Below are 21,249 nucleotides of genomic sequence, written 5' to 3' on the forward strand. Positions count from 1 at the left end.
GAGCCCTGTGCAACTGAAGCATAACCTCCCTACATTTGTATAATAATAATAACAATAATCATCACTTATTGTCACAAGTAGGCTTCAATGAAGTTACTGTGAAAAGCCCCTAGTCGCCACATTCCGGCGCCTGTTCGGGGAGGCTGGTACAGGAATTGAACCCGTGCTGCTGGTCTTGTTCTGCATTACAAGCCAGCTGTCTTAGCCCACTGTGCTAAACCAGCCCCTACTGGTATTCAATTCTCGATGCAATAAACAGTAACGTTCTATTCACTTTCCTATTTTCTGCTGTACTTGTATACTAGCTTTTTTTGTTTCATATCCTAGGACACCTAGATCCCTCTACAATCTCTCACCATTTAGATAATAAGTTTTAAAAATTCTTTTTGGCAAAATGTAGAATTTCACAATTGCATTCCAGATTGTAGCAACTTGTTACATTCGAATAAATTTTCTCACGCTGCCTTTGTTTTCCTCTGTCATGCAATCGACCTGACTCTGTCTCCTCTGGTTCTCACCTCCTCTGCTGATGGGAACAGATTCTCTCTGTTTACTCACCTGGACTCTTCATGATTTTGACCTTATCTCGGAGCAAGAGTTAAGAGTCCCCTTAAGTCCGCTCCGCTATTCAATACGATCATGGCTGATCTCCTCTCCGGCCTCAACCCCACTTTCCTGCCGATCTCCATAACCCTTCAACCCAAAAATCTGCCTGTCTCCTCCATAAATTTACTCAATATCCCGACATCCACTGCATTCTGGTGCAGTGAATTACACAGATTCAAGACCCTTTTGAGGGAAGTAATTTCTCCTCATCTCTGTTTTAAATCTGTTACCCCTTAGCCTAAAACAATGACCCCTCGTTCCGGATTGCCCCACAAGAGGAAGCATACACTCCTTGTCTGCTTTGTAAATATCTTTTATCACCTCAATTAGATCTCCTCTCATTCTTCTGAACTCGTGAGGGTATAGGTCTCTGTGCTAGTGAAAGGTGCGGGTGATCGCTGTCCTGCCTTGATGGTGGTTTCCTCTGAGCTCCCCTTCAAGGTGTTCTCTTGGGTGATGGGGGTGGGGGTTGAATCCGGATGGCCCAGCCTCACCACATGGTGATCCTGCAAGACAATGAACATGTGGTCAGTGAGAGAGACGGATCATTTTGTGGGACATCAAGAACTCACTTGGGACAGGTCACCTGGATGAAGGGACAGCGGATCCTCATTTCTCTGGTGCAGGCCGGCCTCGCTGTCGGTTATTGCTCTCTCTCCGGGCAACACTGCGATCTCCAGGGCCTGTTCCTCACAGGAGGAGAGGGTTTGAATCTCTGGGACTTCACCCCTTGTCTTCGCCCTTTCCCCTTATTATGGGCTACCATCATCTGTGAGGACAAAGAAAGGACATTGTGAGCCACCCGCTTGATGGTCGGAGGGGTCTATAGCCGGTGGCATGTGTGGGTACTGCACCTAGACATGAAGGGTTTGTGCTTTGAGTGCCGTGAGGTTCTGAGAAATAAGCTTGAACGTTAGTTGTTAGGAAAGTACGAGGTGTCAGCCAGTGGGGGGGGAGGGGGGGGTGGATTGGGAAATTGTGGGGTGGCAGGCAGGACTGATGCCATGAGAGAGGTGGTAACTTACCCTTGCAGCTCGTTGAACGCTATTGGTCTTTCGTCCGACCAGGTCATGCTATCTGCGTTCACTGCAGCTGCCGCTGCCTCCCAGGTGGCATTTCTGACCGTGCTGCTGGTTGTCTGACCGGATCGGGCAAACAGGGTGCCCAGCCTCTCATCCACAGTTTTGAGAACTCTGGCCAGGTCGGCATCCCCAAAGCGAGGACCAGGTCTCTTCGTTGACGCCATCGTGCCTTGACTGGGAGTGAGTGGTGAGGGAGCGTTTAAAAGCGGCTCCCCCTTCGCGCGAGTTGGGCGAATCTCACATGGGTGTTTATTTTTGCAACTAAGTGCAGGTGAATGCAGGGTGCAATCTCGCCATTGAAGCCGACACAAAACACCCTGCCAAATCCACCCAAAATGACACACAAATCGTTTGGTTCAATCACTCCCTACATTTGTAACATTCCCAAGTCTTGATGGTTGGTCATTGACCTGAAACTTTATCTCTTTTGTTCCCCACAAAACCTGCCTGGCTTGCTGAGTATATCCAAAGTTTTCCATTTGTATCACCCCATAGAACTCGCCTGTTTACCAAATGAATTCAAAGTCCTGCAGTATAGTCTGTGCCTCCCATTTTGAGGTGCAGATTGCAATTATTCTCTCCAACATGGAAAAGTTGGCTGATCCAATATCACATTTTGTACAGCACCAGGCATAAGACTTCTAGGAGTAATAAAAGGAATCAAGAAATCATGGACATCACTTAGGAAGGGGAGGGGTCGGGAATGGTTCTGTGGGGAAGGTTGACCGCAGGGAAGGTATTTATTGCTTCTTAAAAGTTGTGGATGAATAGTTTGAGGTGGTTGATGGGGGGAGGGTGCTTGGTTTACTAACCATGCATAGATTCTGAATTGACACAACGTGATCAACCAGCACAGGCAGGGTGGATCGAATGGCCTCCTGTGAGGCAACATTTTCACTCCGCACTTCATCCATCCTCACAAACAAATGAAAACATTTCTGCTGCAATCTGCAAACACAGTCCAAAAGAAGCGCAAATAATTGCTTTCGATACTGTAACAGGCCAATTGCACTGATGGGGCATTCTAGGTGAATTGCAACTGGGTTCATGGACAACCAATGGAACCTGCAAAGGGTTAAAAAAAGAAAACAAATTGCAGTGCCCTGGCACTCAAAAAGGTTATTTGAAAAAGGCTGTCGGGGTTTCGTACATTCAACAAATAAAGTCTATTTCTCCAAGCAATTAGAGTTCATATTAATTTGTAATATTTAATACACCGTGGACTACTTCAAATGCTGATTAAGGTAAGGAGGAAGAGTCAAAAGTGATGGAGCAATTTAGCAGCAAGTTAATTCATAGGCAAAATTTTAGTGCATAATCAGTCCTTGATGTAACATTGCCAATCTCTCGTGTGTCACTGTTTGATATCAACAACATCAGGCAGGCCACTCCATTAATACGCTAAGGAATTCGAAAGTGCTGCTGACTAACAAGACTCGAAATCGTGGATGAGTGGGAACATATTTGCTGAAGTGTTTGCAATGTCAGGGGACTTGTGCCAGTTGTGATTAATGCATATTTTCCTAATCCACTGTTACTGCTGTTCCTCTGCACTTGGAATTTGGGGGGGGGGGGGGGGGGGGGGGGAGAGAGAGGAGTAAAGGACGAGAGTTCAGGGCTAAACAACCAGGAACTTCTGTTAACATGCAATTTGCACATTCCTATCTGATCGACGGGAAGATCCATTGAGACCAAACAGAATCATGATCCCTTTGTCCATGTCACCCTGTTTGAAAACCTTCTGCCATTTAAAAAAAAGACGTACCTTTAATGAGTGGACTTCTACCACAGCTGTGCAGGCTCTCTCTGACGAAAGTAAATTTTTTTCCTTGTGTCCAATTCCGATTTAATGAGGCCCAGCTGGCAGGCTCATAATATCTTATTAGACCTCTGTTCAGTCAGTCAGAATGAGTTAGCTCTATGTTGTTAATTCTGGAATAGGCTGAGGAAATGTAATTACATCTTTCAGAACATGGGTGCGCACGGTACCTAAGTCTGCAGGTCCGCAACATTTTGATTCATCCAGCTCGAAACATCCTGCGTGGGATTCTCTGATCCTGAGGCTAAGTGTTGACGCCGTCGTAAACGCCGTCGCGTTTTACGACTGCGTCAACAGGCCCCCAGGAACAGTGATCCTGCGCCCTACAGGGGGCCAGCGCGGCACAGGAGTGACTCGCGCAGCTCCAGCTGCCTATACCGCCATCAAACGGGCGCCAGGGGTCTGCGCATACACGCTGCGACTGGCGCGAACTCGCACATGCGTGCAAGCTTCCTTCTCTGCGCCGGCCCCAACGCAATATGGCGGAGAGATGGTGCAACATGCCGGCGCGGGGTAAAACAGGCCCCCACCTGGATCAGCCGGCCTGCCGATCGGTAGGCGCCAACTTTCCTGAGCTCCTTCGCCCATTTCCCCCAAACCCCCCACCCAACACCACGAGTTGGCCAAGGGAATGCCTCGGGCATTGAGACACAAGGGTCACTGAGCAACTGCAGAACAACCTGATGGGTGAGGGTGTGCAGGCAGAGTCACAGTCCGTACCAGTGACATAGGTAGGATGAGTGATGGATGAGTGAGGAGGGCCTTTAGGCAGAGTTAGACAGGAGCGGGGGGCTTAATTTAAGCTGCCCTGATTTCTTCCCTCACCACCCATCCATAGACTGAAAGGTGTTTGTTGTGTTTCCTTCTTTATTATCAGTGACATATTTCCCCAACCTCTCAATTTTGGTGTGATCCAATTAATATTAATTACCACACAGCGAACCCCTGATAGGGTGAACTTTTAGGGTTGATTTAGTTCCCACAGTCAAAACGCAGGCGCAAGGATTATCACGTAGCCCCATGTGTGCTCATACAATACTAAAGGGACAGGGAAAAGAATGATTTACTGAGTAAAGACCACAGTGAAAGAATGATTGTGCCATGTGAGTCCAAAGTGCAGAATCAAAGTCCAATGAGGTATTCATTCACGGCGTTTGGTGGGCTGAAGACTGATGCTGTAAAATTAAAGTTCCAGTGGAGTTGAAGTCACACGAGGAGATAGTCATGCAGAGATGGATTGGCCTTCTAGGTGATGGTACAGAGGTTCCAGTAAAAACAGTGTAGATGGGGTGAGGTATTCAATCTGGGAAGAACCCCTCTTCTGTGCTGCTGCTTGTAGATGTTAAAACGGCAGACTGAGCTTTGGAGTTCCAAAGGGCAACATTACCGGTTCCACAATTGGCGTCCATATCACATGACTCCAACCTCACCAATCAGACTTTGACGTAGGGTATGTATACCTTTGGGTGCTTGGCATTGACAAATGTTCCAACCATTAAGACTTGAAAGGGAGGTTGTGGTGTCTTTTGTCCTAGTAGACAGTTGGCAAGGTGTGGCTTATGATATGCAACTGCCCTTTGTATATTTCTCTTTGAATTTGGTTTCTGCAGCCCAAAGATGTGATTGGTGCATCTTCAGAGATAACAGGACATATGTTTCTGCGATACTGCCATGGACGCTTCTTTCATTCAGGATCACAGGCAGACATAACCTAAGCCATTTTGTTCTATCCAGTTTTTAAAATTTTAGCCATGAGGATATCTAGATTTTAAAACAACAATAATCTTTATTATTGTCACAAGTAGGCTTACATTAACACTGCAATGAGGTTACTGTGAAAATCCCCTAGTCGCCACACTCCGCCCACCGGTTCGGGTACACAGAGGGAGAATTCAGAATGTCCAATTTACCTAACAAGCACGTCTTTGGCGACTTGTGGGAGGAAACCGGAGCACCCGGAGGAAACTCACGTAGATACGGGGAGAACATGCAGACTCCGCACAGACAATGATCCAAGCCGGGAATCGATCCTGGGACCCTGGTGCTGTGAAGCAACAGTGCTAACCACTGTGCTACCGTGCCAGTATATATTTATGGGATATCAGCATTGCTGGCTAGGCCAACTTTTATTGTCCACCCCTAATTGCCTTTAAGAAGGTGGTGGTGAGCTGTGCTCTTCAAATACTTCAGTCGCTGTGGTGTAGCGACACACATCGTGCTGTTAGGAAATATGTTCCCGAATTGTGACCCAGCTGTAGTGAAGGGACAGTAATATGCATTCAAGTCATGAGGGTTAGTGACTTGGAGGTGACCCTACAGATGATGGTGTTCCCCTGTGTCAACTGCCTTTGTCCTTCTAAATGGTAGCAGTCGTGGAGTTAGAAGGTGCTGCCTAAGGATCTTTGGTGAGTTCCCGTAGTGCATCTAATAAATGGTACAGACAGGGCGGCATGTGGCGCCGGGGTTAGCACTGGGACTGTGGCGTTGAGGACCCGGGTTCGAATCCCGTCCCTGGGTCACTGTCCATGTGGAGTTTGCACATTCTCCCCATGTCTGCGTGGGTTTCACCCCCACAACCCAAAGATGTGCAGGTTAGGTGGATTGGCCACGTTAAAGTGCCTCTTAATTGGAAAAAAATAATAATTGGGTACTCTAAACTTTTTTAAAAAGTAAAGAAATGGATCAATAAATGGATGCTGCCACTGTGAGTCAGTGCTGGAGAGAGTAAATGTTTGTGGAAGGAGTGTCAATCAAGCGGGCTGCTTTGTCCTGGATGGTGTCGAGCTTCTGTTGGAGCTTCACTGATCCAGGCAAGTGGGGAATATTCCACCACAAGCCTGACTTGTGCCTTGCAGATGATGGATAAGCTTTGGGCAGTTAAGATGTGAGTCACTGTCTGCACAATTCTCAGCCTCTGACCAGCTTTGTAGCCACAGTATTTATACGGCTAGTTCCAGTTCAGTTTCTGGTCTGCAGGATGCAGAATTGGTAATTATATGTCAAGGAGAGATGTTTAGATCCGATCTTGTTGGAGATGGTTATTGCTGGGCGCGTGTGTGCCACTTATCAGCCTGAATATTGTCTAGGTCTTGCTGCACATGGACACTAGATTCTTCACTTTTCCACTACCCAATCCAATTAATTCTTGACATGTTAATTCAACAGCTAAGAGTCACCCCAAGATTGATGAGTTATGACTGGAGCCCGATGTACTGGGAAGGTATGTTGACAACCTTGTGTTTGGCTTCAATACCTTCAACATAGTTATCCAGTGAAACCAGTTTCAACTTTGAAGTCTCCTCTCTCAATTGTATATGTAGGCGTCCGAGGTTATCCACAAGGTTCGTATCATTATAGTCCACTGGTTTTTCACTTGAGTTTGGAGTTCAGAAGTTTCCAAAAAAGAAAATCAAAATATGCTGTGCAAAGACTTGCATTTACACAACTATCTTAGCATCAGTATGTAACAGTTTTCAGGGGAAGTCTCTCCTCTTTGTTCTGGAGTCAGGATGGCCCCTGACTCTGGAGACCAAACAGCATCATTAAAACAGACTAACCGGTCGTTTATTTCCCTGCCATTTGTGGGGTCTTGCTGTGCACACAATGGTTGCCGCACTTCCGAACATGCTGACAGGGGGTACGCCTCGAAGATTTGTCATGGGCTGCAAAATATTTCAGGTGTTCCGAGGTCATGATCTCGACGTAAATGCAAGTCCCGAAGGGCCTGCAATTTGCTGGAATGTTCTATGTTCTATTTTCTCTTTTATAACCCAGCCAGTCTCCCGGGCGCCTTGCTGGGGCCACGGAACGGTCTAAACCCTGCAAATAATAGGTTAACCTGAAAAGAAAGACATAAAATGGAAGTAAGTTCATTAAGAACTGGAATCTATTCATCTCCTTTATATATAATGTTATAAGTGTGTAATAGAGTTTTGTAAAAATTATTGCTTGGCAAAGTCGCAACGAATGTTGACATGTCCTTGGCAAAAGCAGACAAAGTGCAAACAATATAACCTCAAAAATAGATACCAGGAAATGGGTTTGAGGCCGTAATCCAATCTAATCTCATGTGTTGATGAACCACTTATGGTTTTTCTCTGATTTCTTCATCAGATCACCTAATCTTCTTCAGGTAGATTATAACCTTGGAATGCATTTCTATTAATTAGCCTCGTAATAAGCTCCATTGAGCTGCTGTTCTCTAATCTTTCATGCTGCATTGAATTCTCAGCTCTGTGGAAAAAAGTAATAATGGATTCTTTTTTTAAAAAAAGTAAATAATATTGATCAGGGAGAAAGAATAACTTCTTTTTGGTCCCAACCTCCATTGAAGATTAGTTCAAAAAGCTTTTTAATGCTGCCACCTTGTGGCCGTATAGAACTGTATTGCTCGAGCAGAAACTACAAAGCACAGAGGAATGTATCATAGAATCATGGAATAGTTACAGAGCAGAAGGAGGCCATTCAGCACCTCACGTCTGTATTGCCTCCCCAAATGAGCAATCCCCCTCCCTCCTCCCCCCCCAACCACCTCCCCGTAACCCTGCATGCTCTTCCTTTTTAACAGTCCACTTCCTACTTGAATGTTCCGTTTGATCCTGCCTCCACCACACTCCCATGCATCACACACCATGCCCCAACCACCGACTGCAATGGCACCCACCAGCTACTGCCTCAAACTGGGCCCTCGGTACATTCATGGGTGTGAGCAGTTTTTTCCCTATCTACTCCGTCCAGGCCCCCAAGTCCCCAACAACCCCTCCAAGGAAAACTCTCCAATCCATTCCCACAACTGAATTTTCCCATTCCCGGAACCATACCCACAAATCTCCTCTGTACTCTCACCAATTCCTCCACATCTTTCCTCAAGTGCCTTGCCCAGAACTGAATGCAACGGCCAAACCAGCGTCTTGCATAAGTTCAACATGACCTCCCTGCTTCCGTTCCCTATGCCCCCATTAACAAAGCCTCATTAAAAAAAAAAATTGAATTCCAATATTCCTGGTCATTTTAGGAATGATTTTAATACCGATTTATTGTTGGGTTAATTCTCTGTTGCTTTGGGCATTGTGTTTGATAACGTTAATGTTAAGGTTTCAGAATGGGGAGCTGGTGGCATCCTGGTATTGCGACTGGTCTGGTGAACCGGAGACCCAGAGTAATGCATTGGGGACCCAGGTTCGAATCCCACCACTGCAGGTGATGAAATTTGAATTAAATAAATGTCCTGAGAATTAAAACACCAAGGATGATCATGAAACCATTGTCGGGAAAACCCATTTGGTTCACTAATGTCCTTTAGGGAAGGAAATCTGCCACCCTTACCTGGTCTGGTCAACATGTGACTCCAGATCCACAGCAATGTGGGTGATTCTTAACTTCTCCCTTAAAGGCAATAATGCCTGTGACGCCTGTATTCTAGAACGAATAATTTTAAAAAATGGAAGGGGGATTTTCCGTGGAATGGTGCCAGAGATGAGGGATAAGATTTGACTCTTTAAAGTCGAGCAGTTTCAGGGGAGGTTTAGAATCATGCAATTTACCATGCAGAAAGAGGCCATTCGACCCATCGAGTCTGCACCGGCCCTTGGAAAAAGCACCCTAACTAAGCCCACACCTCGACTCTATCCCTGTGACCCAGTAGCCCCACGTAACCACTTTTTTGGACACTAAGGGCAATATAGCATAGCCAATTCACCTAACCTGCACATCTTTGGACTGTGGGAGGAAACCGGAGCACCCGGAGGAAACCCACGCAGGCACGAGAAGAACGTGCAGACTCCCGCGCAGACAGTGACCCAAGCGGGAATTGTACCCAGGATCCTGGAGCTGTGAAGCAACTGTGCTAACCACTGTGACAATTCTGAGATATTTTTGTACAGGGGATAGAGGGATCACGTTTCCACTGGCAGGAGGTTGGTAGTCCGAGGATATAATTGGGAAAAGAACCAGGGGAGGAGACATTTGTATGCAGCAAATTGATGTGAGATGCGGAAAGCTCTGAAATGTCTGAAAGTGAATTGGAAACAGCTTCGACAGTAACTTTCAAAAGGGAGTTGGGTAAATACCTGAAAAGAAAGGTAAGTGTAGAGGTCTGGGGAGAGAGCAGCAGTGGGGCTAATTGGACAACTGGTACAGAACAGTGGGCTAAATGGCCGCTTGCCATGCAATAACACTCTTGCTGGTTCTCTCACTGAGTTGCTAATTTTTTTTTTAGTGGTGTAACATTGCTGGGAGGACGGATTTGAGTGCATATTTTCAGCCCTTGATTGCTCTTGCTCATTACATCCTGGAATTCCCAATCCAACGCCATCAGAGGAACATCATCACCACAAGGGATTTGTAGGGTCACCATGCAGCACCTTCCCCCGTGAGAGAGACAAGGGGGCATAATATTTCCATTGTTTCTTCAAATCTCTGATGCTCCCCCCCCCCCTTCACGCCACCACGCCTCAAAATATAGGGATGAAATTATTACCCAATCCACCTCCAGGAATCTTCAACGACGTGCCGCTGTCAGGTTTCCGGAGGTCTTTCCGGACTATGGAATTGGAGGGGTGTGGATGTCGGTAGTGTGGGTGGAAGACTAGAGGGTGGTGAAATGTAGGAGGGTACAGAGTATGTCAAAGGAATGGGGGGATTGGGGAGGATAGGTGGTGGGGAGGCAGATGGGGAAGGGTTAGGGGGTTGGAAGGCAGAGGGGATCATTTGTGTGGAGGTGGGATGGGGGTAGAGACAAGGGGGAGGGAGATAGAGATGATAGGTAGTTACAGTGAGGTGTGGTATGGTGGTCAGGAGGATGATCACCAGTTGTTGCATTTTCTTCAGTTAAGATTTAGTTCAAGGTGATATCACTGAGAACTTTAAAGGATTCCAAGGATTGAAATCTGCAAAATGTACTGTGCATACTGTTGTGTTTGGCACACTGGTCTAACACTGGCTGCAACTGGATGCAGATTAGATCAGAAAGATACTCCAGACCTTGAAGTTAGTTCAATCAGGTTTATTGAACTAATAGCACAGTTAGCACAATTCTCTGTGAGTTTGACTCTCTGCTACTTAAGTGTGGTTACTCTGTCTGACTGAACCAGACTAGCTCTTAGCCATGTGGTGGAGATGTGAGATTGTAACAACAGCCTTGGCTGACTCTCTAGATGTTCATCAGTGGAAAGAGGAGGAGTGTGAGTGCCTCGTGTCTTTTATAGTCAGATCCCACCCCTGAGTGTCCTGCCTGCTTATTGGTCATGTCCTGTTCTCTGTGTCCATTTACATAGATTTACATAGAATTTACAGTGCAGAAGGAGGCCATTCAGCCCATCGAGTCTGCATCGGCTCTTGGAAAGAGCACCCTACCCAAGCCCACACCTCCACCCTAGCCCCATAACCCAGTAACCCCACCCAACACTAAGGGCAGTTTTGAACACTAAGGGCAATTTAGCATGGTCAATCCACCTAACCTGCACATCTTTGGACTGTGGGAGGAAACCGGAGCACCCGGAGGAAACTCATGCACACACGGGGAGAACGTGCAGACTCCGCACAGACAGTGACCCAAGCCGGGAATCGAACCTGGGACCCTGGAGCTGTGAAGCAATTGTACTACCCACCATGCTACCATGCTGCCCTCTGCATTAGCTGCTTGTCTGTATATCATTTTGTGTGTGTGTGCGCCTGCATATCATGACATATACTGGATGCAAAATCATGCCCTGTTTGCACACCAAGTACATGGTGCTGTATAACCAGGTTTAGCAGCGAGGATGTTGCTGCAAAGTTAATTTGTTGACAAAACCCAATAATCTATGAATTATTTATGGTGTGCTATTATCCCAGATAATCTATTAACTGTAAATAAAATGCCAGACAAACAGTAAAATTACTTATTTACAACTTCAACTTCACTGCGAAGCTCATTTACAGTTTTTGGTATTTGCCCAGTAATTGGGAATTGTTAATAATTAATCAAAGTATTTCAATATAATTTCCACTCTGCCAGAAATAAATATGAGCAACAGGTCTGTGTGCAGTACGGAGCATTTATATGCACCTAATTGGCGTTTAAATACCATCTGCAAATGGGGTTTTGAAGGCACATTGACAGGCTTACAGGAAGATCCTTGATTGTCGATATGCTGATGTAATGATATCGCGAAATATGGACATTAGCAGGTCGGCAAACAATCAATTAGGAAAACAGGTGAAATGTTAACCTTTTGCAAGAATTAGAGTGTAAGAGTTAACAAGTCTCACCACAAAGTACAAGACCTTGGTACTTCCCAGCTGGAGTACGATGTAGCATTTTGGTCTCCTTACATGAGGAAGGATATAAAAGCTGAATGAAAGTCCACTTGACGATAAGTGGGATGAGGGGATTCTTTTATGAGGAGAATGACAATGCTTTCCTCAGGCTGGGAAAACTAGAGCTAATGGCCACAGTCTTTGAATATGACAAGAACATAGGAACTAGGAGCAGGAGTAGGTCACCTGGCCCCTCGAGCCTACTCCACCATTCAATGAGATCATGGCTGATCTTTTGTGGACTCAGCTCCACTTTCCCGCCCGAACACCATAACCCTTAATCCCTTTATTCTTCAAAAAACGATTTATCTTTGTCTTAAAAACATTTAATGAAGGAGTCTCAACTGCTTCACTGGGCAAGGAATTCCATAGATTCACAACCCTTTGGGTGAAGAAGTTCCTCCTAAGCTCAGTCCTAAATCTACTTCCCCTTATTTTGAGGCTATGCCCCCTAGTTCTGCTTTCACCCGCCAGTGGAAACAACCTGCCCGCATCTATTCTATCTATTCCCTTCATAATTTTATACGTTTCTATAAGATCCCCCCCCGCATCCTTCTAAATTCCAATGAGTACAGTCCCAGTCTACTCAACTTCTCCTCGTAATCCAACCCCTTCAGCTCTGGGATTAACCTAGTGAATCTCCTCTGCACACCCTCCAGTGCCAGTACATCCTTTCTCAGGTAAGGAGACCAAAACTGAACACAATACTCCAGGTGTGGCTTCACTAACACCTTATGCAATTGCAGCATAACCTCCCTTGTCTTAAACTCCATTCCTCTAGCAATGAAGGACAAAATTCCATTTGCCTTCTTAATCACCTGTTGCACCTGTAAACCAACTTTTTGCGACTCATGCATTAGCACACCCAGGTCTCTCTGCACAGCGGCATGTTTTTATATTTTATCATTTGAGTAGTAATCCCGTTTGTTATTATTCCTACCAAAATGGATAACCTCACATTTGTCAACATTGTATTCCATCTGCCAGACCCTGGCCCATTCACTTAACCTATCCCAATCCCTCTGCAGACTTCCAGTATCCTCTGCACTTTTTGCTTTACCACTCAACTTAGTGTCGTCTGCAAACTTGGACACATTGCCCTTGGTCCCCAACTCCAAATCATCTAAGTAAATTGTAAACAATTGTGGGCCCAACACTGATCCCTGAGGGACACCACTAGCTACTGATTGCCAATCAGAGAAACACCCATTAATCCCCACTCTTTGCTTTCTATTAATTAACCAATCCTCTATCCATGCTACTACTTTACCCTTAATGCCATGCATCTTTATCTTTGAATAAGGGGTCCACCATTTAGGACTGAAATGAGGAGAAACTTTGTCACTCATACCTTTGCAACTCTTTGGAATGCCCTAACCTGGCGAGGTCAGCTCAAGGAGGAGATCAATAGACTTTTGTTTATTAAGGGAACTGAGGGATATGAGTATAGTGGGGTAAAGTGGCATTGAGATGAAGCAGGTTGGTTTGGCTGCTTTCTCCTAGCACTGTTGCTTCACAGCGCCAGGGTCTCAGGATTGATTCTTGCTTGGGTCACTGTCTGTGCGCAATCTGCATGTTTGCCCTGTGTCTGCGTGGGTTTCGTCTGGGTGCTCCGGTTTCCTCCCACAAGTCCCGAAAGATGTGCTTGTTCAGTGAATTGGACATTCTGAATTCTCCCTCTGCGTACCCGAACAGGCGCCGTAATATGGCGACCAGGGGCTTTTCACAGTAACTTCATTGCAGTGTTAATGTAAGCCTACTTGTGACACTAATAAAAGATTATTATTGTGTTGCTATACTGGCATACACATCCCTGACAGGACTGTTAATAAGATCAATCTGGAAATTCTAGATCGCCATTAAGGGTGATGAAGACTTCTCTGCTTTTTCTTAGGATCAAATACATCAACATATTCACATTTACAGTGTCAACCAACATCTTAGAAAGCATTGACATGATCCAACTGACTTAAGGAGGCGTTGCTACAGTGGTTGATCATTAGACAGGTCAATCATATAACATCAGCATGGCCTGCAAAGCTGCTTGATGAAGCCTTGGTGGGTGATATATAAAAGTTTTTAATAAAAATTATTTTTTAAAAAATAAATAAAAGTTAAATACATGTTTGCATAAATTTACAAATATCATAGGTTACTGATGGGAACAGATTTTGGTATTCTGATTTAGGACTTATCTGCCAATGAAGCAACAATATATCAATACCAGTCTATCTCAAACTGCAGGCCAAGCAATTCAAATGGGACAAGCTAAAGAGTAACTGCAAAATAAATTCTATCACCTGGCTTCAAAGGCCAGATTTCTAGGGCTTTGAGGTGAATGTTGCCCATCACCTGGGTGTTGTAATGGACTCGCCATTTTGTGGGCACACTGCTCAACGTAAAGGGTTCCATTTGGAGACACAATTTCAAAATGGAGCACTTGGAATCTGCAGCTGACCTTTGCCCTTAATATCTCAATGTGTTACAGCCCTTAACCAACTGCAGAACATTTGTAATCTTTTACACAGCACTACCAGTAGAGAATATACAGTATGACCCATCCAAAACTAGACTGGGATACTTTTAGAGAATTAATAAGTTCAATTGGTTAACAAACTTATGGTACAGGGTGATGCGGTAAGACCGGATTTTCATCCCCCAGATGGGTAGCGGGAGTCGGGAAAGTTCCTGTCTGTCTCTGGAGAGAGTGCCCACAAAGATGGGTTTGTTCATTCCCAAGGGCCAGGGGTGGGTTCAATTAATCTGCTTCAGAGGCAGCTGTTGGGCGCTGAGGTGGGCTGTTTAAAAGTTTATACAATAAAAATAAAAATAAGCCCTCCAGTCCTCACACCCCCTCACCCTGCACACGCTCCCCATTCCCGATCCATGCCACCTCATGCCCTCCACCCACTCCTGAAGTTAAAAACTCACCACTATTCTTAGAATTCCCCCTATACCAAAAAGGGTCGATATTCTAAAGGGTGAACAGTGATTCTCATGCCCTGACTCCAATGCAGGCTTAGGTGGGTGCTATTCAGGTCAAACAATATTTTCAAGTTATCCCCCGGTATAACCCATACTTTCACAGAAGATTTCATCTACTTACCACTTAGTAGCATCGATCCTGGGTCCCGCATTGCTAAGTAAGTAAAGTAGACTTTGTAATAACCACTGTTTCAGGTTAAAACTTTTAAATTATTTTATTATTATATATTTTTTCTTTTAAAAGATGCAATCACTGATTTTACAGAAAAGTAAAAAGATCTTGCTTCTGGATTCTCCTGGTTGGTTGAAGAGACTTTCAGGTCCACCTTGTGTTGCTCTGTTTCTCTGGTTATAAGTATGGCGGTCAATATGGTCACCTTCCTTAATCCTAATTACATTTGCTTTAGAGTCGCCAGGTATCTTTCGATACCGCCACAAGTTTCAAACCCGAATACTGATGAAAGAGCCCATACACCAGTTAGTTAGTTCAAAGTCAATACTATTTATTTACACACACAGTAATATCTACTCAGGCACAAAATACTACAAACTAAACTATCTCAAATGATAACGCCGATACTTAGCTTCAGGTGCCCACTCAGTCAGAGGAACAATGGCCGTTGTTCAGATCTGAGGTTGCTGGGTTTGAAGTGGTTCAGGAGAACAGCTAAGGTCGTCCATCTGGTAGCGAGCGGTGACCTTGGATTTACTTGTTCTGGTGCAGCTGGTGGACGGGTCTCTCCGCGTTGAGAGCCAAGTCCAAGAGAGCGATTCTCTCTCTGGGCTTCTTCTTATACCCGAAAAGGCTTCGCGTGCTTTTGGGCGGGCCTTGAACTTGGCCCCAATTAATTGGGTCGTATTGATCTTGACCAATAAAAGGGGGGGTGCCCTGATGGCTGGGCGGGTCCTATGTGGCCGTTGGCCTTGCTTTGTTTACGCTTTCGGTTTGAGAAACTGGCGCCGTGATGTCTGGAGCTAGATCGGTTGCTTGAGTCTCTTTCCTTTGTTCCCAGAGGTGGGCCATCAATATGTTAATTGCCCTACAGTTTCAGTCCCGTCTGGGAGCTGTTTCTTCAATATGCATACAGGCTCTGTGCCTGCTTGCTTTCTTAACATTGTCCATAGTTCCCTACAGTCATTGTGATCATCCCTTTTGTCTTCTGGAAGTGGCCATCCCAGATGGCTACACTTGACAATCACTTTTCTTTAGCTTTTGGTCTTCCTCAGATGGATTCACTGTTCTGCTCGGTTGCTATGCCCTATCTTTCCCATGACCGAGCTAACTCTGCTGGCTGTCCCCTTTATTAGGGTTTATATCCCCCTTCTAGCAGTTATTAAGTTTTTATGACCTTATTGTAAAGTAACTTTTATTTTACTTCTGATTGTAAAAGGTACCTTTAATCTGAATTATTTCTAACACGACTATGTTCATATTGAGCATGACCTAATCTCATAGATCTCTGTTTACATTGTATCCTTTGTGATGTTCAAAAATACTTTGTTTTCAAAGTGGTGTGACTTTTGATTCCTGGCATTTCTATAGTTTTGTCATTATCAAATTGTGTCCCCAGCTCATAATTTTGACTTTGATTTGGGTCTAATTTGTGTTCTCGTAGACAGGTTGTCTCCAGCTTTCTTTAATTTACCTGATGTCAGCAGAACTTCACACCTATACATTTGTCACCTAATTCAACTGAAAACCTCATCCATTCTTTTCCAGCTGCTTGCTTAACTTCAATGAAGGTGTGAAATATTGCTTTTTGCTTTATACTAAAAATTCAATCGGTTGTGAGTTAAAAGGCTTGCCTCACATTTAAACATTTGTCACCTAATTCAACTGAAAACCTGATCCATTCTTTTCCATCTGCTTACCTAACTTCAAAAGGAGGTGCGAATCATTGCTTTTAGTTGTGTACTAAAATTCACTCGATTGTGTCTTGAAAGACATGCTTGTTTTGTTTGCTAAGCCTGCTTGACTAAGGCTATCTGCATTTTACAATCCTCTCCTGCAGCTGCTGTTAACCCTTTGTGGGATTTTTCCCTACATTCTCTCATGCACTCTTAGATCAGGTATTGTCAGACTTCCATGTTTCAAATGACATATCTTTCCATATTTTCAATTACACTCCCCATAACCCCTCATACTCTCCATGCTGAGATCTGCCCTTCCACCCACTCCCATGACCCCTCATGACTTCATGGCGAGATATGCCCCCCAGCCATCTTCGAGGGCCCCTCATGTCCCCATTGCAAGGTATGACAGTTTCCTGCCCGTTCACCTACTAGACTTGGTATATTTGGTGTAGATCAACAACAAAAATACCATCGTAAACACAGGATACATAAATAATAAACACCTTAAAAAAAAGTCATCCATTCTGGCGCAGTGGTTAGTACTGCTGCCTATGGTGCTGATGACCCGGGTTCAATCCCGGCCCTGGGTCACTGTCTTTGTGGATTTTGCACATTATCCCCATGTCTGCATGGGTTTCACTCGCACAACCCAAAAATGTGTAGCTTAGGAGGATTGGCCACGCTAAATTGCCCCTTAATTGGAAAAAAAATTGGGTACTCTAAATTTATTTTTAAAATAGTCATCAACAGGTTACGGCATTCCAAAGAGTTTCAAAATTTTGAAACTTTCCACTTTCTTCAAATACTTTTTACTACAGGCCAGTATGACTCATGCATACTCTTTAAAGTATCAATAGCAGAAACCCCTCATGTAAATAAACATTGTGCAATTGACAGCATAGGTTAGACACTCTGAAACAATGTTTTCCCAATGCATCATGAATGCAAAACGAGGCTTGTCTGAGAGTCCAGGAATCCATTAGAGTACAGAAACAGCAAAGGCCCAAGAGTTGAAGGGCATACCTTGGAATGAGCGGCATTAGGAGGATCTTGCCTTTCAAGAAGTTCCTTCATGCTGACTATGGCTCATGACACCACTGAGGTGGCATAAACCACGACGATGAAAACCTGGCCAGACTCCATGAAAACTGTGGCGGTCCAGGACATACCTATCCCTACAATGAGGGCAGCACGGTTCCGCAGTGGGTTAGCACTGCTGCCTCACGCCGCCGAGGTCCCAGGTCCGATCCCGCCTCTGGGTCACTGTCCGTGTGGAGTTTGCACATTCTCCCCATGTTTGCGTGGGCTTCGCCCCCACAACCCAAAGATGTGCAGGTTAGGTGGATTGACCACGCTAAATTGCCCCTTAATTGGAAAAAATGAATTGGGTACTCTAATTTTTTTTAAAAATCTCTGCAATGGAACTAGCACGGTCGGGAGGGTAGGGTTTCACCTGCTGAACCAGACTGCATCCTTAAAATGGACTGGCAAAAATCAGAAAACCTGGGAATTGGGTTGGGAATCCCGGAATTGGGTCCTGGCTGCCATTTTAAAAGATCCATGGAATCTCTCCAACTCTGGGAAAATCCAGCCCATAATATGTCACTGTAACTGTTATCAAATGTCATTATTACCCAGGGCTTCAGCAAAACACTGCTTTCAATGTTCCCTTTCGCTTACAACGTAAAGGTTTTAAAACCCAATCTTGATGCCACTTATACATCTGTAGCCCAGTTAATTTTGTTCTTTTTACTTGAGCTTTGGAAGTGTTTTCCACGTCAATGAGCCTGTGTCTTTCACTAGAATTTCTTTAAAGTAAAATGTTACCTTTTATGAAGGCCTATATTCACAGTGTTCCAATGTCGCTGAACTGGCTGGAATGTTTCTGAGTGACACAATGAGGTATGACACAGACAGGTCTTTCTTTCTAGTTTAGCGTAGAGAGGTGAAGACGGGGACTGGTTTTACCCGAGAGATTTCCTGTCCATTAAGGTAAATCAGCAAAAAATAGTGGGAGAGCAGGCACAGAAACAAACAGCACCAGTCCAGGGGAATCACAGAATTTGAATGACCTGTTTCCATAGAATCCATAGAATTCCGACAGTGCAGCAGGAGGCAATTCGACCAATCGAGTCTGCACCGATCCTCTGAAAGAGCATCCTACGCAGGCCCCCTCCCCCCATAACCCCACCTAACCTGCACATCCTTGGACATCAAGGGGCAATTTAGCCTGGCCAATCCATCCAACCTGCACACCTTTGGACTGTGGAAGGAAACCAAAGCGCTCGGAGGAAACCCACACAGATACAGGGAGAACGTGCAATCTTCACACAGTCACCCAAGACCGGAATTGAATCTGGGTCCTGGCCCTGTGAGACAGCAGTGGGACTTCACTGTGCCACTGTGCTGCCCCTTCATTTGCATAAAGATCATAAGATGTTTTAGATCAAGCAAAACAAAAACTAATTTTCCGTATAATGCTTTTGTCTCTTCAACGCATCTTTTCCTTATCTCTCCATCGATGACCTTGATGTTTGGGACTAATATCTGGTTTCCAAATTTGATGGATGATTGTGTTTGGTTGGTGTCATCTGCCTCGAAGAGTTAATGCACGTCTTGGTTTTGACACCAAAGGTGTTCTAATAGTAAAGTAACTATTTTCCAAGGATGTTATAGCATTGAATGAGATCATTCAGCTATTGTGCACGTGCTGGCTTTTTGCACGTGCTTTCCAAATGGACCCATCCACCCCACTCTTCCCTATTAATCCTGCACAATTTTCCTTTTCAAATACATATCCAGTTTTCATTTGAACTTTCATATGAACCTTCTTCCATCGCTCTTTTATCAGTGAATTGCAAATTACCAAAGCCTACTGCATCAAAACATATCCTTACCTCCTTCTCTGCCTTTTCTCAATTCTCTGGGAAAGTGGCTCAGTTGCTCGCTCGCTCTTTTTAAATGGGGTTACTCCATATGCTGATTTGTGATTGGTCATCTTACTATATTCTGTGATGAATGTAAGACATTGTCATTTTCTATATATTTTTTTGCAGTAATGCTATTAAAACCTGGGTTAATATGCTTACAGACAGTATCACTGCCAATGCTGTGATCAAAGTGTCGTAAAAGTTGAGGTAATCATTGATTTGCAGGTGGAGTATTCTGTGAATAGATTTTGAGATCCATTTATTTGTTTACAGGTCGCTAGCTAATGGAATATTGTTTGCGTTTGAAGGACCCCTGGGTGGTAGACAATTTATGAGGGGCATTGTGTTTGGTGCTGGCTAAGCAAGTAAAGGGACATCTAAATAAAGACAGAAACTGCCTTATGTATTTGGTACAGATGATGTAGTTAATGGGAGGAACCAGGTCTGTGTGAAAAGGAAGTTGGTCCAAGAACTCTCATCTGAATAGTTTTCAGTCAGGTCTGAAAGGTTCTCCTCCAAATATTCTGCACAGAGAAAAGCAAGTAGAAACCTAGTTGTAAACTTTATTCATGAGTGTTATTTGAAATATATTGCTTTGCTTAATTGGAATATAGTGGCAGGATTAGGAAGTAAGTTCCTGTTTTCTCTTTTATTTAAGAACTGTTGTAACTTTTCTGTGTTTATATTAAAGTTTGTTTTAACATGAACAATACTACTGGTCAGTGTTATCACTCCTGTGGTGCAGTAACATTTTCTCACAGTATATTCTGTTTGGTAAGTGATCGTTTGAACTGTTCAAGAGATCAGTTTGAAGCAAGCCTGAGCCCAAGAGTGCTGAAACCGATTGACCCAGCTAATGTCAACTAGCCAGGATACAGCTGCAGTTTCTCAGGGCAGTGTCCTAGGCCCAACCATCTTCACGTACCCCATCAGTGACCTTCCTCCTATTATAAGGTCAGGTGGAGATGTTTGTTGATCATTACAATGTTCAGTACACTTTGCAACTCCGCAAATACTGAAGCAGTCCCATGTCCAAATGCAGAATTACTTGGAAAATATCCAGACAAGTGGCAAGTGGCATTCCCGTCACCCAAGACTTGGACAATGATTATCCAATAAGAGAGAATTCAACCATCGTCCCTTGACATTCAATGGCATTACCATCGCTAAATCCTCCCACTATCAACATCATGGGGGTTAATGAAGTGGACTAGCCAAATAAATCCTTTGGCTACAAGAGCAGGTCAAAGGTTAGGAATCCTGAGGCGAGTAACTTATCTTCTGGCTCCCAAAAGCCTGCCCACCCTCTACCGGGCACAAGTCAGGATAATCCCCAATGAACTGGATGAGTGCAGCTCCAATAGCATTCAGGAAGCCCGACAGCATTCCAGGACAAAGCAGCTCCCTTGATTAACATCCCATTCACAAACATCGTCGCCCTCCACCAATGACGCACAGTGGCAGCAGCTGTACCATCTACAAAGATGGACTGCAGGAACTCACCAAGGCTCCTTCAGCAGCACCTTCCAAACCCACGACCACTATCATCTGGCAGAACAAGAGCAGCAGTTACTTGGGAACAGCACCACTTCGTCACTCACCATCCTCCGTTGGAAATATATCGGCCGTTCGTTCACTGTCGCTGGGTCTAAATCCTGGAACTTCCTCCCTAACA

General features: G+C 44.6%; 2 long non-coding RNA genes across 6 annotated transcripts in view; one reads left to right on the forward strand and one right to left on the reverse strand.

Annotated features, from left to right (window-relative positions):
- LOC140430378 (uncharacterized) overlaps nt 1–1,378 on the reverse strand; it is a 69,059-nt gene extending 67,681 nt beyond the window's left edge. For all 3 annotated transcript variants that reach the window (XR_011949399.1, XR_011949402.1, XR_011949401.1), the window contains exons 1-2: nt 1,193–1,378; nt 928–1,112 (exon numbers count right to left, since the gene is read on the reverse strand). This is a non-coding gene — a long non-coding RNA (uncharacterized lncRNA). The remainder of the gene's footprint in view (nt 1–927; nt 1,113–1,192) is intronic.
- LOC140430377 (uncharacterized) overlaps nt 1–21,249 on the forward strand; it is a 41,852-nt gene that overhangs the window by 3,399 nt on the left and 17,204 nt on the right. For 2 of the 3 annotated variants that reach the window (XR_011949396.1, XR_011949397.1), the window contains exon 2: nt 6,673–6,848. This is a non-coding gene — a long non-coding RNA (uncharacterized lncRNA). The remainder of the gene's footprint in view (nt 1–6,672; nt 6,849–21,249) is intronic. The other variant, XR_011949398.1, reaches the window with a different exon arrangement.

The sequence above is a fragment of the Scyliorhinus torazame genome, chromosome 10 (assembly GCF_047496885.1).
Source record: "Scyliorhinus torazame isolate Kashiwa2021f chromosome 10, sScyTor2.1, whole genome shotgun sequence".
Classification (NCBI taxonomy): Eukaryota; Metazoa; Chordata; class Chondrichthyes; order Carcharhiniformes; family Scyliorhinidae; genus Scyliorhinus; species Scyliorhinus torazame.